A 16,015-nucleotide genomic window follows, 5' to 3' on the forward strand; every position below is an offset into this window, starting at 1 on the left:
CACTCCCGAAACGAGTGATGTCGAGCTGGCCACGCCACCTAGAAATGACCCCTGTGACCTCTCGAGGTCAAACACAACCTTGATGCGGCCCCAATGAAATCAAGCTTGACACCTCTGTCCTAGCTGTTCTTAGAAATTAAGTCAAACAGCCCAATTAAATGTTGTCATTTTTAACTTGAATGTTGTAGTTGCAGGTGCTCCCCGTGAGATGAGCAACATATACATTTAACAAAAAATAATAATTGAAAGCCAGAAATTTAAGGTAATGTTCTTTTCCATATTTCTTTGTTTTATTGAAGAGTTTTAATAGATTCTACAAATATTTCCCCTTCCCTCCCTCTGCCCCAACCCTACCCCCCTCCAACCCTCCCTCCCCCCGACCTCCCAGAGCAAAATACAGGGTATAAACATTTAACAATCATACACTAATATAAGCTAACTGACTATAGCATCCTACCTCTTCTTGTACTTTAACTCCCCTTTTATTAAGCTAGATTTAGATAAATTATAACATTCCTTGTTCATTCATTCATAAGCTAATTGAAATTTCTTGGTCCAATATTTATTTTGAATGTAGTCAATCCATCTTTTCCATTCCTGCTTGTATTTCTCATCTGAATAGTCCTTCATATATGCTGATATTTTAGCCATCTCTGCTAAGTTTACTACTTTTAACGTCCATTCTTGAATGGTAGGCAATTCTTCCTTCTTCCAGTACTGCGCCAACAACAATCTTGCTGCTGTTATTAAGTTCAAAATCAAATTAGTCTCTATAACTGTACAATCTGTAATTATACCTAGCAAAAACAGCTGGGGAGTGAACTTTATCCTCTTTTTAAGAATATTTTGAATAATCTGCCATATTTTTATCCAAAATGCTTTAACTTTTTTACAAGTCCACCATATATGATAATACGTAGCATCAACACAATCACATCTCCAGCAGTTAGATCGTAAATTTGGATACATACAAGCTAACTTTTTGGGATCTCCATATTTCTTTTCAGCTTGGTCACACCAAAATTTTATCCTTAAGTTTCTAGGTTATTTTATGAATCATATCGATAGTCCAGCTGACTCAACTGGATATGTCTCACAGTTCTCCTATCGTTCCAATAAGCAGAGGATTTTCTGTGCCAAATTAAAGAATTAGTGTTCCATGATATCACCAGTGAAAGTAGGTCGAAGGTAGACAACATAGGCAAGGAATCTTCATGGTAGGCAGGACTGAGCAGAAATCTCCCAAAATTGGCAAATTAACGGACTATGTGTGTATATGTAGCAAGAGAGAGAATTTCTGGTTTCTTCAGCAGGTAGGTCTGGCTTCTATGTTGTCTGCAATATAGAACTTACCTTGGCCATGACATGCCTGTGAATATCTATTTTAAGTTCCTGAATATGGGATGAAGTGTCCAGACAATCAAGATTTATTGCTAAGCCTAGCAAGAGATCTGACACTGTCAGGCGTAAAGAATCAGGACTGTCCATTAGATTGCAGAAACAGAAGATTTATTCAAGCCTATACACAAGAATCTGGTCAACAAAAGCAACAAAAAATTGGTGCCCGATTAAAGATGAACAGAATTTGAGAGGGATTGGACTGGGAGCCCTTGTGAGAATGCAAGGACTCTAAGCTGATGACATGCTTAACTCCACCTCCCAGCTCTGCTTGCTCTTCTCCTACAGACCCAAGGGAACAGATCATGGCAAGGAAGAAGAAATATGTCATTTGTTAAAGCAATGGAAGATATTTTCGCAATAGCAATAGCGGTTAGACTTATATACCACTGCTCAGCTGCTTCACAGCCCTCTCTAAGCGGTTTACAGAGTCAGGCTGTTGCCCCCAACAATTTGGCTCCTCATTTTATCCACCTTGGAAATGACTTAGGATAGACTCTTCCTAGAATTCTCTAGGATATATCCATTAGATAATTTTATTCTGGCAAGATTCTATCTATTGGTGTAAAGCAGTGGTGGGTTTCAAATTTTTTTAGAACCTCTTCTGTAGGTGTGGCCTGCTTTGTGGGAGTGCCTTGCTGGCCATGTGACCGGGTGGGAGTATTCCTCCTCCAGTCATGCTGGCTCAGGAACTCTGGCATTGAAGTGTGCAAGTCTTAAAGCGGTCAAGTTACACGACCTTTGCACCCCTAACCCTTTAGGGAAAAAAAACCCAGGGGTGTTCAAACTTGACAGCTTTAAGACTTGTGGACTTCAACTCCCAGAATTCCTCCTCTCGCTCTTCATCTTGGCTTGCCAGCCATGTGACTATGTGGGCGTGGCCAATTTGTAACAATTTGGCTCCTCATTTTATCCACCTCGGAAGGGCGGAAGGCTGAGTCAACCTTGAGCCTGGTGAGATTTGAACTGCCAAATTGCAGGTAGCCAGCAGTCAGCAGAAGTAACCTGCAGTACTGCACTCTAACCACTGCGCCACCGAACCTTCAATTTTCTACTTCACATTTCATTCACGGTGTTTTAGTAGCATGCAGGCTGAATCTCAGAGGAAAACGAAGAGCACAGGATTACTGTCTGTATGAATGGGTACCCAGCCCATGTTTGCTGACTCAATGAGGTTTGCAAATGATGATTGTACGTCTCTCCCCGCTTCGCCCTCTTCTTCTTTCTTTTTACTTATTTGCTAATTGGTTATTGTTTCGAGAGCTCTCTCTTCACTCTAACTCTTGATAAAAACTTCGTAAAGTATTAATAACCCTAATAGCCTCTTTGCTATAGTGAAGTCTAGACTTTATAAAATACAATTCATGATTGATTTATAAAGTAGCAATCAATTTGTAAAATCCTTTATAAATGTATCCTCATTGTCTTTTTGATCTAATTTGCCCTAGGATTAATCTTCAGTCTTTTGCCACAAGATAATGCATGTTGGAAATGTGTAGGTATTTAAAATAAAAAGAAGAAAAGATAAGGGGGAAGGGACACTCGGGAGAAATTCTGCTTCTTTTTGCTGAAAAAAGATGAGTGGTTTATAGTCTCCCTCCCTCCCCTTCCTCCCTTTCTCCCTCCCTCCCTCCCTCCTCTTTCCATCCTCCCTCCATCCCCCTCCCTTTGCCTCCCCTCTTCCTTCTTTCACTCACTGACCCACTCCTCCTCTTCCTCCCTTCCTCATTTCTCTCTTCCTTCCTTCCTCCCTCCCTCCTCTTCCTCCTTCCCTTCCACCTCTTCCTTCACCCTCCACCTCCCTCCATCCCTCCTCCTCTTCCTTCCTCCCTCCCTTCCTCCCTCACTCCTCCCCTTCCTCCCTTCCTTCTCTTCCTCCTTTCTTTTTCTTACTTAGTCATGTCCATACGTTTTTAGAGATGCAACAAGGATACAGTTTTTTTTCTCAAGTTATTTCAGTTGCCTTCCAGATTCTGGACAATTTTGGGAGCATAATGTGGAAGGAATGTTCTATTGGAGAGCTAAAGGTTCAATAGGTTATGCTACAGCCTCCATTTCCATTGCCCTTTGCTGCACTGTAAGCATTATCTCCAACTTCCTTATAGCCTCTTCCATCTGTATACTTTCCTGAAGGTTCTGCCCTGCCTCACAAAATACCTCTACACTCCAAGGATATCAATATGCATGGATTTCCCAGATGACCACTGAAACTCACTCTGATATGCAGGGAAGACAATTTCAACTGTAACGAACCTTCATTTCGCTCAGAAATGTAGCATCCTCGAGTCTCCCCGGCCCCTTCCTCTTCGAAAATGAATTAGGAGAAAGTTAGATTTCTCCCGCAACCAGATACCGAATCAGATATAAGGTCTGTGTGGAACTCTTCTGGGTGGTAGATGACAGTAATATTAAAGGTCATTTCTATTTCTATGCTAGTGGCCTTTAAAATGGGTCATTGCTCACAAACCAGAGAATTGTCATATTCAAAACAACTGAAGAAGAGAAAGCATCCTATGGGGACAAAGCTGAGATTTGGGGAATTCTTAGCTAAAGATTAAGGGTGCGTGTGTGTGTGTGGGGGGGGAGATTAGGGTGTCATCCAATCTTGCTATTTTCTGGATGACATATAAAATTCATTCCTCTACTTGGCTTCAGTGACTGGCATTTTCTAGCCTATCTTCTGCATGGTTTTAACATGTCAAGTGTGTATCCTCCATCTTTATGTTCCTTTACTTGCATTTATTGCATTTCTATCACATCCTTTCTGGAATGGGTTCTGTGACTACCAAGAGGAAAATGGCAGGATGGATTAAAGTGAAGCAGCAGTTTCCCAGGAGGGAGGGAACACAATCCAAGGAGGGGGTGGGGTGGGGGTGAGACAAGAAACAGCACGGACTGCAGTTGTATTTGAGTCAGAGGAAATGACTTAGGATAGACTCTTCCTAGACCGCCCACTGCCAATTACCTCCAATAGACCGATTAGATCCCACAGATTAGGCCTCCTCCGAATTCCATCCACTGGCCTATGCCGATTGGCGACCACCCGGAGGAGGGCCTTCTCTGTGGCTGCTCCGGTCCTTTGGAACGAGCTCCCCATGGAGATTCGGACCCTCACCACCCTCCAGGCCTTCCGCAAAGCCCTTAAAACCTGGCTGTTCCGACAGGCCTGGGGCTAATGAGTTTTTGTCCCCCCTCGAATGGTATGGTTGTTGAGTGTTTTAAATTGTAGTATTGTTTTGTTCGTGTTCTTTTTTTCCCCTATTTGTACACCACCACCACCCTGACTTGGTTGTGAGCCGCCCTGAGTCCCTTCTGGGAATAGGGCGGCATAGAAATATAATAAACTCAACTCAACTCAACTATATCCATTAGGTAATTTTATTCTGGCAAGATTCTATCTATTGGTGTAAAGCAGTGGTGGGTTTCAAATTTTTTTAGAACCTCTTCTGTAGGTGTGGCCTGCTTTGTGGGAGTGGCTTGCCGGCCATGTGACTGGGTGGGAGTATTCCTCCTCCAGTCATGTTGGTTCAGGAACTCTGGCATTGAAGTGTGCAAGTCTTAAAGCTGTCAAGTTACAAGACCCTTGCACCCCTAACCCTTTAGGAAAAAAAACCCCAGGGGTGTTCAAACTTGACAGCTTTAAGACTTGTGGACTTCAACTCCCAGAATTCCTCCTCTCACTCTTCATCTTAATGATGTGCGGATGGGCAGGGGGAGGGAGCCGGAACCGGTTCTAAACAGCACTGTAGATTTGTGGAACCTCTTCTATAGAAGAGATTAGAACTGGCAGGAACCCACCCCTGGTGTAAAGAAAGAACTGAACTTTGGCTGGATTGATCTACGTTGTTCTTGCCCTGGCCCTGCCAATTTCTTAAGAGAATTTTTTTTTTAAAAAAAATGAATCAGGTATCCCCTAATTTTATCCCAGCAATAATAATTCTGTTCACAACCTTTCAGAGAAGTATATGAAACTAAAAATTGGTCTGCAAAGTGAAGGCAATGATGGTGTCAAAGACCAAGGAATGAATGTCTTGGACAGGATGAGGAGAGACAGGAGATCAGCCACATTTGATTCAGATGAAGGCTCCTCATGAGAAGACAACAGGACATCATTTTTTTCTGTGCATTTGGATGCCAAAAGATGACAGGGCTACAGTGGTGGGATTCAGCCAGTTTGCACCTATTTGGGAGAATTGGTTGGTAACTTTCTAAGCAGTTCGGAGAACCGGTTGTTGGAAGAAATCTCCTTTTGTTTTTCTCCACTTTACAGGGCTAATCCTGTAAGGAAGTCAAGAAGGAAACATTCTGGTGTTGTTTCTAGCCTCATCTTTATTGCCCTGCTTACAGAAACTGCCTCTCTGGTTAACCCTTATGACATTGTAACAGCTAAGGTGAAGCGTCCATTGACATGAGTGACATTGAGTTGGCCACGCCCACCCAGTCACATGACCACTGAGCCATACCTACCCAGATGGTCATTAGGGCAGAGATCCGGTTGTTAAATTATTTGAATCCCACCACTGCAGGGCCAGCTATCTAGCCCCTACAGTCCTGTGATCAAAATCTGAGTACTTATCTACTAGCAGGTATTTATGATGGCTGCAGAATCATGGCCTTACGTGATTGCAATTTCTAACATGTAAAGGTGTGGGGGGAAAGCGAGATTCACTTAACATTCACAAGGGGGAAAAAACACTTAAACTACCACAGGAAAAATATTCACTTAACACCACAAGATTCACTAAACAACTGCCCCATTTACCAATGGAGATTCCATCTGTCCTTGGACACGATATTAGCTCTACTCAAGAGTAAAAAGATCAGCAGCATGTTTCAGCAACCAGAATTGAATCACTGGCTGTCATCTCCAACACAATGAGAATGTTCTACTTAATTTGGAGATACATATAGAACTCTTTTTTATTTATTATTATTTATTAAATCATAAATAATGATTTAATTATTAGCTGCTCACAAGTAGAAACATTAAAAACAAGGAGGAGGGAATCAAACAAGAGAGAAAAATAAAGTAAGGAAAGATGGGGAAAATTTCAAAAACGGGACAGGAACAAAAGTGAAATAAATCCACATCCAGGGCTTAGAATTTAGGATGACAAAAGTAATGGCTACGGAATTGTCAATCAATAATATTGCTCAATTATGCACATGTAGATGTACACAATGCTATATATCAGGAACATGACGCACTCTCATGTTGTCATCATGCAACATATCGCGACTTTTCCCCCTTCGCTAAAACTGGAGTGGGCATGGCCAGCATGTGATACAAGTTTAACACTCCTACTACACATGAACAAACTTAGAAATATATGTTTCCAAGAAATAATTCAGTGCATGATGTTATTACATTAACAAGTTGATATATTTCTGATGACTGAGAAATACACCCCCCCTCCATACGCACACATATACACATACACACCAAAAATAGCTTTCAAAGCATTATGGCTTTTGCCCTTTATTTTGCAGTATAAACTTGTGAAGAGAGTTATAATTGGACAGTAAGCATAAAACTTCCAGTGCTTCGATATTGGAAGGCCATTAATTTTAGATTCACAGACACTGTGGCATCTTTTTAATGGACATTTTGTAAATAAAAACTTTCAGATTATTTTTTTTTAGCCCAATTACAGCATTTGCCAGAGTCTGTTCTTTCATAATTAAATTTATGGAAGAGGCTCTTTTATATCATCTTTAAAAGAAATCCTAACTGAACGAGTCTCTCTTTCCTTCTCACTTCTAGTAATAGAAAGTCATAATGTTAATCTCACAAAGGTAGTTTTATATATAATGTTCATTCCATTGTTTTACTTTTGGGGGAAAAACACACATGTGAAATAAATGTAAAACTTCAGTGCCTTAGGAAAATAGAAACATCCTGAGTTCTAATCTAATTTGAGAAGTTGCAACTTTAATTCTGGTGGCTTCTCCTTCTCCTTCTCCTTTCCCTCCCCCGCCTCCTTCCCTAAATGTCAATAATTATAGTAAAAAAAAATAGGGATTATAAATCTTGGAGGAATTCCAATCGCCAAAGAACTACCTTTAAAAAGTCAACTGGATTAACAAATTAATTGAATTGTATTCTGATGATATATTCAGGGAAGAATTCAGTTGAAGAACAGGGATATTGAAATATTTTTCTGGTGTAGAAATTTAAGAAGATTTAATTGATCCTTATGGGCCATGGAAGAGGAATTTATGCTTGAGTAACTGGCAAATGAAGTGAACAAGATACAAATTCATTTATAGAGATATACCTAGTCGTTATTATTATGTCGATTGACATGTTAAGACTGGCAGGCTGCTGGAGAAGACTTACCCCTCAAGAATCTGAATAAAAGAATGGAATAAATATTCTGGATTAGGGCATGGTTGATTGGATAGAAGACAGAACAGCTGAAGTCCATTGAAGATCAACTTACTATGTTATTCCTTGTAATATTGTTCTTTCTTTCTTTCATCAGCTGAACTCTTAGTTAGCTAGTTTTATTTTTTGAAGAAACCTAAAATAGTTTAGGATTAATAAAAATAGCTAAACATTGATCTCTGCCCAGTCAGCTATAGGAATATGATGGTCTTGAACACCTCAAGAAACTTTCCATTTTTACCTGCAGGAATTTAGTTTTGTTCTACCTCTTTGACTATTTTGGTACCTATTGTGCGAAATGATTTCATTGGCTTATCATTCTGGTCAGAAGATCAATTTTATGTGTTTGGTAATGTTTCCCATTTGGGGAACTTTGTTTTTGACCAGTGTTTCTCACTCTTGCCCACTTCATGAGGTATGGACTTCAACTCCCAGAATTCCTCAGCTTGAAGGTCACACATCTTAAAGTAGCCAAGATGGAGAAACACTGTTTTACACTATTATTAGGAGTGCAGAACCAGTCATAACCTATGGAAGATATTGGTATTGCCCATACCCTGAAGATGGAACTCAAATATTTTGGCTACCTCATGAGAAGGAAGGACTCACTGGAGAAGAGCCTAATTCTGAGAAAGATTGAGGGCAAAAGAAGAAGGGGATGGCAGAGAAAGAGGTGGCTGGATGGAGTCACAGAAGCAGTCGGCATGAGCTTAAATGGACTCCAGAGGATGATAGAGAACAGGAAGGCCTGGAGGAACATTGTCCATAGGGTCATGATGAGTTGGACACGACTTCGCAGCTAACAACAACAACAAAGCTTTGGAGTGCCATATATATATTGCTCCCCTATCCCAAATCAAGAACCCACCACTTGAAGACACCTAAACTAGAGCCACCCTAAGATTATCAGAAAGATATTCAAATATTATTTGAGCTTCTGGTATTTAAAAAAAACCATAATAAATCTCAATTGCAAGATGGAGCAACTTAGACAGAAGACATTCCAAAGTCAGAAAGCATTTGCCTGAAATCAACATTTGTTTTGGAAGACTGCCAGGAACCAAGAGTCACATCCTGAAGCAGGGAAACAGGAATTAAAAGTGAACTTCTTCTCAAGGAAGATTGTATTTACATTGATTTGAAGCAATTTTGTAATGGAGAATTAAGATAGATTTTGCAATTTCCACCAATGTTTCCAAAATACCCTCCTAGAAATATAAGCTCCGGGTCTCTCTCTCTCTCTTTCTCTCTCTCTTTCTCTCTCTCTCTCTCTTGAGATCATTTGCTCATAAGTGAGTAGACATAGAATAAATGTATCCAATATCTGAGCCAGCATGACCAGAAATGGAGACTTACTGAGAACTCTTTGAAAAGTTCCGCAATTAAATGTTCTCCTGGGAGCCATTATCCGAGAATCATTTATAATACCAAGGGATGGATGAACTTGTCAGGTCTGTTTCGTTTCTTCTTCTCTTTCATTTCACATCAGTTTCCATGATGTAAAAAGCTAGAGTAATTCTATCTAGTGGTGGGATTCATAATAATTTAACAACCTGTTCTCTGACCAGCTGGGTAGGCAGGGCTTGCTGGTCATGTGACTGGGTGGGCGTGGCCAACTCAACATCACTCACGTCGACGTGAGTGATCTCCAATCTGTGTCAAGCCTGAATTTGATTGGGGTGTGGGATTTTTTTTTTTTTTTTTGTATCCTTGGGCATTCTGACATAGGTTGGGGCTGAAGGGGGATGGAGCCTTCCGTCACATCATCATTCATAATAGATGAATCAGCCACCTTCCAACATCTGGCTGACTGGGGGAGGAGGAGGATAGATGTCTCAGAGCAACCAGCTCCTATCTTGGTTGGACAATGTGACAGTTGTTTTGGAAACTTGAGAAAACTGAAACTTATATTGGGGTGAAAAGCCCGGGAACTTTAGTGCCAATAGGGTGTATCTAAATAAATGTGTACTTTGAGAAAAGGAATGCCTAAGAGTTTAATTTGTGATGAGTGCATTATTGGAACCTGACACTGTGGGACCAGTTCCATGGAGAAAGGTTTTTCCATGGACCACAATCCCACAGATGGAGCTTCACTTGTTTCCGTGGCCCAGTTTCTGGCATTCCACAGCCGGATGCCAGTCCTCGGACCAGTAATTGGGGACCTCTGTTCTAAAATCCTCTCCTGTATTGAAATAAATATAACCTACTTATTATATCTATCATATAATCCACCCTAATTTACTGTACTAATTTTCTGGAGTGAAGAGAAATTCCCTGAGACAGGGCTCCTTACTCCAAAGACTAAACCTCTGGTCTCTGTGAGCGACCCAGATTGGATTTTGATTACTTTTATGGATCGGTTCTGGGATTTCCCATTCCTTCCGTGGCGTGATCATTAGCATCCCTCTCCGATTCTATTCAAATGCACGAAGCAGTTTAATGTAAGCTGTCACCGCTGACACATTTATGCTCTAACTAACTTGGCATCACAATGCGATGGTAATTATGTGTTATGCTAATTTTATTGTCTTCCTTTCTTCCTCCCTTTCTCTTGGCTGGTGCGCGGAGACCCCCATGCGCCACTGCTTAGGATTGAACATGTGTTCATCATCAAGTCAACTCCATCAGCGTTCTTGAAATGTTCGGTAGTTGTTGTTGTTGTTGGTTATTTTCCCTTGCTTTCTTTAGAATTATTATTACGAACTTCAACTGGTGGTCATCGAATGCGACACGTTTAATGCCCAGGAATCATCTTCCTTAAAGTATATGCTGCGCTAGGCTGTTTTGGTAATTGGATCTGCTTGAATATGCGGCTCTGCAGATGATGACTCCCACATGCCCAGAGGTTTGCCTGAAAACCAGATTACTGTAATGCGCTCTTGATGAGGACATGAAAAATGCATTCTTGATGAGCATCCGAAAGTTAGGCTGGATTATATTATAGATGTAATAAATAGATTATATTTATTTCAATACAAGAGGGGATTCTAGAAGTGTTGCACAGCACTTTGTAATTTCCCGGGAACTTTCCTGAATCATGCAAACAAAATGGAAGAGGTTCCTGCAGCCCTTTCAGGCCTACATTGGGTTTGTCACAGTTGTGTTGTGGCATGAGAAGTATCCAGGATTTAGGAGCTGCGGTGGCACAGTGGTTAGAGTGCAGTACTGCAGGCCGCTTCTGCTGACTGCCAGCCTCCTGCAATTGGGCAGTTCGATTCTTACCAGCCTCAAGGTTGACTCAGCCTTCAATCCTTCCAAGGTGGGTAAAAGGAGGACCCAGATTGTTGGGGGCAAGAGGCTGACCCTGTAAACCGCTTAGAGAGGGCTGTGAAGCACTGTGAAGCGGTATATAAGTCCAAGTGCTATTGCTATTGCTATTTATGAAGTGTTGCTTAATGAATAATAATAAATAAATAACATTTCATAATAATATTGTAAAATGTCATTGAAAGCAAATTTGAAAATATCAATGGTTAGAAATCTCAGGGGTCATCACAAAGAAGAGGGGGTCAAGCTATTCTCCAAAACATCCGAGGGTGGGATAAGAAGCAATGGATGGAAACTAATCAAGGAGAGAAGCAATCTAGAACTAAGGAGAAATTTCCTGATAGTTAGAACAATGAATCAGTGGAATGAATTGCCTCCAGAAGTTGTGAATGTTTCAACACTGGAAGTTTTTAAGAAAACGTTGGATAACCATTTGTCTGAAGTGGTATAGGGTTTCCTACCTAGGCAGGGGGTTGGACTAGAAGACCTCCAAGGTCCCTTCCAACGCTGTTTTTCTATTCTATTCAATATTGGTGCTATGCATTATACTGTGGTCCACTCAGCATCTCTTGATCAGCTAATTTGGATCCTGGGATGGTCAATATGGAAACTGCCTCCAATTCAGAATAGAAAAAGAAAAGAATCTTCATAAAGAAAATAAATTGTTTTTTCCTTTATCTTTGAAACAAATGTAATATTCATGAAAATCTAGGTAAAAGAGCTGCCATCTAGTGGAATAAATGTATTCCCAAAGCAGATTTCCTTGGTCATTTGTGCCCTGTCACCTTTGTTTAAACTGGCTTTCCCTGATCTGTTGAATTTCAAATAGGTCAGGATTGCTTCTCTTGAAACTGCCAGCTGGATTTGGCTAACAAGCCAAAGAAAAATAAGTTCCAGTATTTTTAAAAAAAAACAAGCGAAGGTTTCTGATAGAAGTTCCCTAAATTCACTAGAGGATAAATAATAGAATAGAATAGAATAGAATAGAATAGAATAGAATAGGATTGGAAGAGTAGAGTAGAGTAGAGTAGAGTAGAGTAGAATATAATATAATAGAATAGATTTGAAGAGTAGAGTAGAGTAGAGTAGGGTAGGGTAAGGTAGAGTTGATAGAGTTGAGTTGAGTTGAGTTGAGTTGGGTAGAGTAGAGTAGAGTAGAGTAGAGTAAATAGAATAGAATAGAATAGAATAGAATAGAACAGAATAGAATAGAATTCTTCTTTGGCCAAGTGTGATTGGACACACAAGGAATTTGTCTTTCTTGTGAATTTTTGAAGACAAATTCCAAGAGGAGAGGGAAGAGAATTCTTCTGACCAAGTGTGATTGGACACACAAGGAATTTATTGTCCTTGTGTACTTGTGAAGGCAAATTCCAAGAGAAGACAAGGAGAAGGAGAAGGGGAGAGAAAGAGACGGAGAAATACTGGGGAATAGCTGATGGCGCATTCTTTCAGTAGTTTTGTGTAATATATCAGAGTAAGATAAAAGTAGCCTTGTACTTTTGCCTATTTTATGGACTAGAACACACAACTGGAATGCAGCTGTTTTCTTTTTAGAATAAAAGAGTTCATCTGTAAGACTTACCAACTTCATTTGATCATTTGTTCCCAATTAATAATGAACCAGAATGTCAGACATATTCATACTACAAGCTACACGGGTTATTGTAAAACCGCCCAGCATCATTTTTCACGAGATAGGGGGCTGTATAATAAAGCTGACTAATAAACAGACAAACCTAGATGTGAACTCTCACCTGTTACGTTAATCCTGGTTCTCTTGGAGGTGAAATATAGCTTTTAAGAGCCAAGGTGGCGCAGTGGTTAGAGTGCTGTACTGCAGCCACTTCAGCTGACTGTTATTTGCAGTTCGGCGGTTCAAATCTCACTGACTCAAGGTTGACTCAGCCTTCCATCCTTCCAAGGTGGGTGAAATGAGGACCCAGACTGTGGGGGCAATATGCTGACTCTGTAAACCTCTTAGAGAGGGCTGAAAGCCCTATGAAGCGGTATATAAGTCTAGCTGCTATTGCTATTACTATTTTACAGAGGATGATACAAATTAGAGCAGGACCAAACAGGGAAGGCTGATGAACCTAAATGGAATTCTCAAAGACAAGAACATGCAAATATTATGCTCTTCACAGTGGTGGGATTCAAAAGTTTTTACCACCAGTTCTGTGAGCGTGGCTTGGTGGATACGGTGTGGCTTCGTTGGCATGGCACTTACCGCAACAGTACCTGGTACCACTGACATGGAACTAAAGCAGATGATGTAGATTCGGCCCTGCACCAAAACCAATTTTCTCAGGAGGACTTCATTGTCCCATGTCTTTATTCTCAAGCAGAGTGGAGGCAACCTTCAGATCTTTTGGCAAGAATAGGTCTTTCTCAGAGGTGGTGTTCTTCCAGCGTCGGACTGGTTCACCCGAAACTATAGTGGAAATCATGAGTGGGTATGACCACCCACCCACCTGCCCCATTTCTATGCCGTCCAATTTAGGCATTTTTTTTAGGCAAAGCGCATGCACGGAAGCAGGTTGGGTTTTGGCTGCTTCTACTGACGGTTTGCTGAGGGATGAGGTCCGGGCGCAGTACTAAAAAACCATTATCATTATCATTATCATTTTATTAACTTGTATGCTGCCCACTCTTGGAAGACTCAGGGTGGCTTACAAAAGAAAAAAAGGGAAAGGGGGAATATAAAAAATAAAAAACAACAGTTAAAAATACAACAACATTCATAACACAAGATGGGGCTGGATAATTCAACAGCCCCAGGCCTGCCAGAACAGCCAGGTCTTGGTCGCTTTGCGGAAGGCCGGAAGGGTAGTGAGAGTCCGGATCTCAACGGGGAGATCGTTCCATAGGGCCGGAGCAGCAACAGAGAAGGCCCTCCCCTGGAGGGTCGCCAGCCTACATTGGCCAGCAGATGGAATCCGGAGGAGGCCTAGTCTGTGCGATCTAATAGGTCTCAGGGAGGTAACTGGCAGGAGGCGGTCTCTCAGGTATGGACATGCACAGAAGCAAAAAGCAAGATGGTGCCACCAGCGCTGCCAAGAGAACCTATTCGGGGGCATAGCAGGCCGAGTTACGACCTGCTCAGCTGAACTGGTGCGAACTGGGAGGAACCCACCTCTGCACGGACGGCCAAGCCGGAAGGACATTTGCGAACTGGTAGGGAAGTGACTACCACTCCTGGTCTTTCTATTTGGGAACTCCAGTGGCAAAGAAAGACGATCAAAAAGTTATATTCTGCATTCGAATTCTTTGACTCAGAGGGAAATTGTCTGCTAGTAGACCGGCCATTCTCAACGGGTGATCAAGCTGTTCTTTTTGGGCTTTCTTCACCATTTGATCCTCATCTCATTGACATGCCACTTCTGGACATTTCACACAGTTATTTCCGTGTCATTCATGCATCATCATTACTGAGTCCAACAGGCTGCAGAACATTTCTGTATCCTGTCGCTGTTCAGCTCCTGGGCTGGCTCAACTCAGGATTAGTTAATGGTAAGGACGCTGTTGTGCTGGGGGGAACGCAGCCCTCCAATCTTCCAGGTCGAAGTGCCTTTCCTAGAAAAAAATATATGCCTCCATACCACAAGCGCAATTATGACTTTTTATTTGCACTGGGGGAGACGAGAGCCCATTACTTCTACATTTGGGAAAAGGGAAACCAGAGTATTCTCTGCTGACCTATTTAGGGAGGGCTGATAGATCCATAAGGTTGACCAAGCATTGCTTAGTTTCGTGTTAAAGGCAAACACAGCCATTGGGAGCCATCAAGGGCTTAGCTTGACATGGCTTTTATGAGCAATTCATTCTGGACCTTATTCTCATTCACAGAACACTGCTCAACAGGACACTTTTGATTCCCTGAAATCAAAAGGTGAACCAAATGAGAACATTATGACCAATCCTTTGCAGGGCAGAAACCAAAGGAGTTTCACACTGCAGCAGGGTTTTTTTCTCTCCCCCCCCCCCCCAGGATAAAAGACTTCAATTATGAGATTCACAGGGCTCATTTGTTCATTTGTTCCCAATGAATAATTAAGCTTGGTTTATTATATTTCTCTCTGCCCGCCCACCCCACCAAGTCTGTATAATCTTACATGAATGTAATAGTTTATACAGAATGATTGCCTCCTGTCTGAGAAGGGGGGGGGGAGAGAGAAAATTTCACACAGGGCTAAAGAAAGGGGGAGGGGGAGAGAAATAAATCTCTAGTAACGAGGAAGTCCATGTACAAAAGCAAAGAAGATAAGTGGGTGAATAAAAAATTCATAGTTTTGTCCAGCAAAATATCTTGAAATTTTTCTCTACAGGTTTTCTGTGTTTTAGTTGTTGCTCTCCTTCCTTCCTTCCTTCCTTTCTTCCTTCCTTCCTTCCTTCCTCCTTCCTTCATTACTTCCATCAATTCATCCTTCCTTCCTTCTTTCCTTCCTTCCATCCATCCTTCCTTCCATCCTTCCTTCCTTCCATCCATCCATCCTTCCTTCCTTCCATCCTCCTTCCTTCCTTCCTTCCTTCCTTCCATCCATCCATCCTCCCTCCCTAACTAACTTCTCTTCCATACTTCCTTCCTTCCTTCTTTCCTTCCTTCCATCATCCCATCCTTCCATCCACCTTCCTTCCATCCATCCTTCCTTCCTTCCTTCCTTCCTTCCTTCCTTCCTTCCATCCATCCTTCCTTCCTTCCTTCCTTCCTTCCCTCCCTCCCTAATTGCTTCCTGCTTTTTGCTACATTGATTATATTAGATTTTGATGGTTACAGCAGTGGTGGGTTCCTACCAGTTTGGACCAGTTCGGTCAAACCAGCAGTGGTTTGGCAGCCTGGTTCGCTGAAACCGGCAGCAACTTGGGCCTGCCATGACCCCGAACCAGTTCTCCCGGCAGCACCATAGGAGCTGCCATCTTGTTTTTGGCTTCTGTGCATGCGTAGAACAATTTTTATTGGCA

The sequence above is a fragment of the Thamnophis elegans genome, chromosome 12 (assembly GCF_009769535.1).
Source record: "Thamnophis elegans isolate rThaEle1 chromosome 12, rThaEle1.pri, whole genome shotgun sequence".
NCBI classification, from domain to species: Eukaryota; Metazoa; Chordata; class Lepidosauria; order Squamata; family Colubridae; genus Thamnophis; species Thamnophis elegans.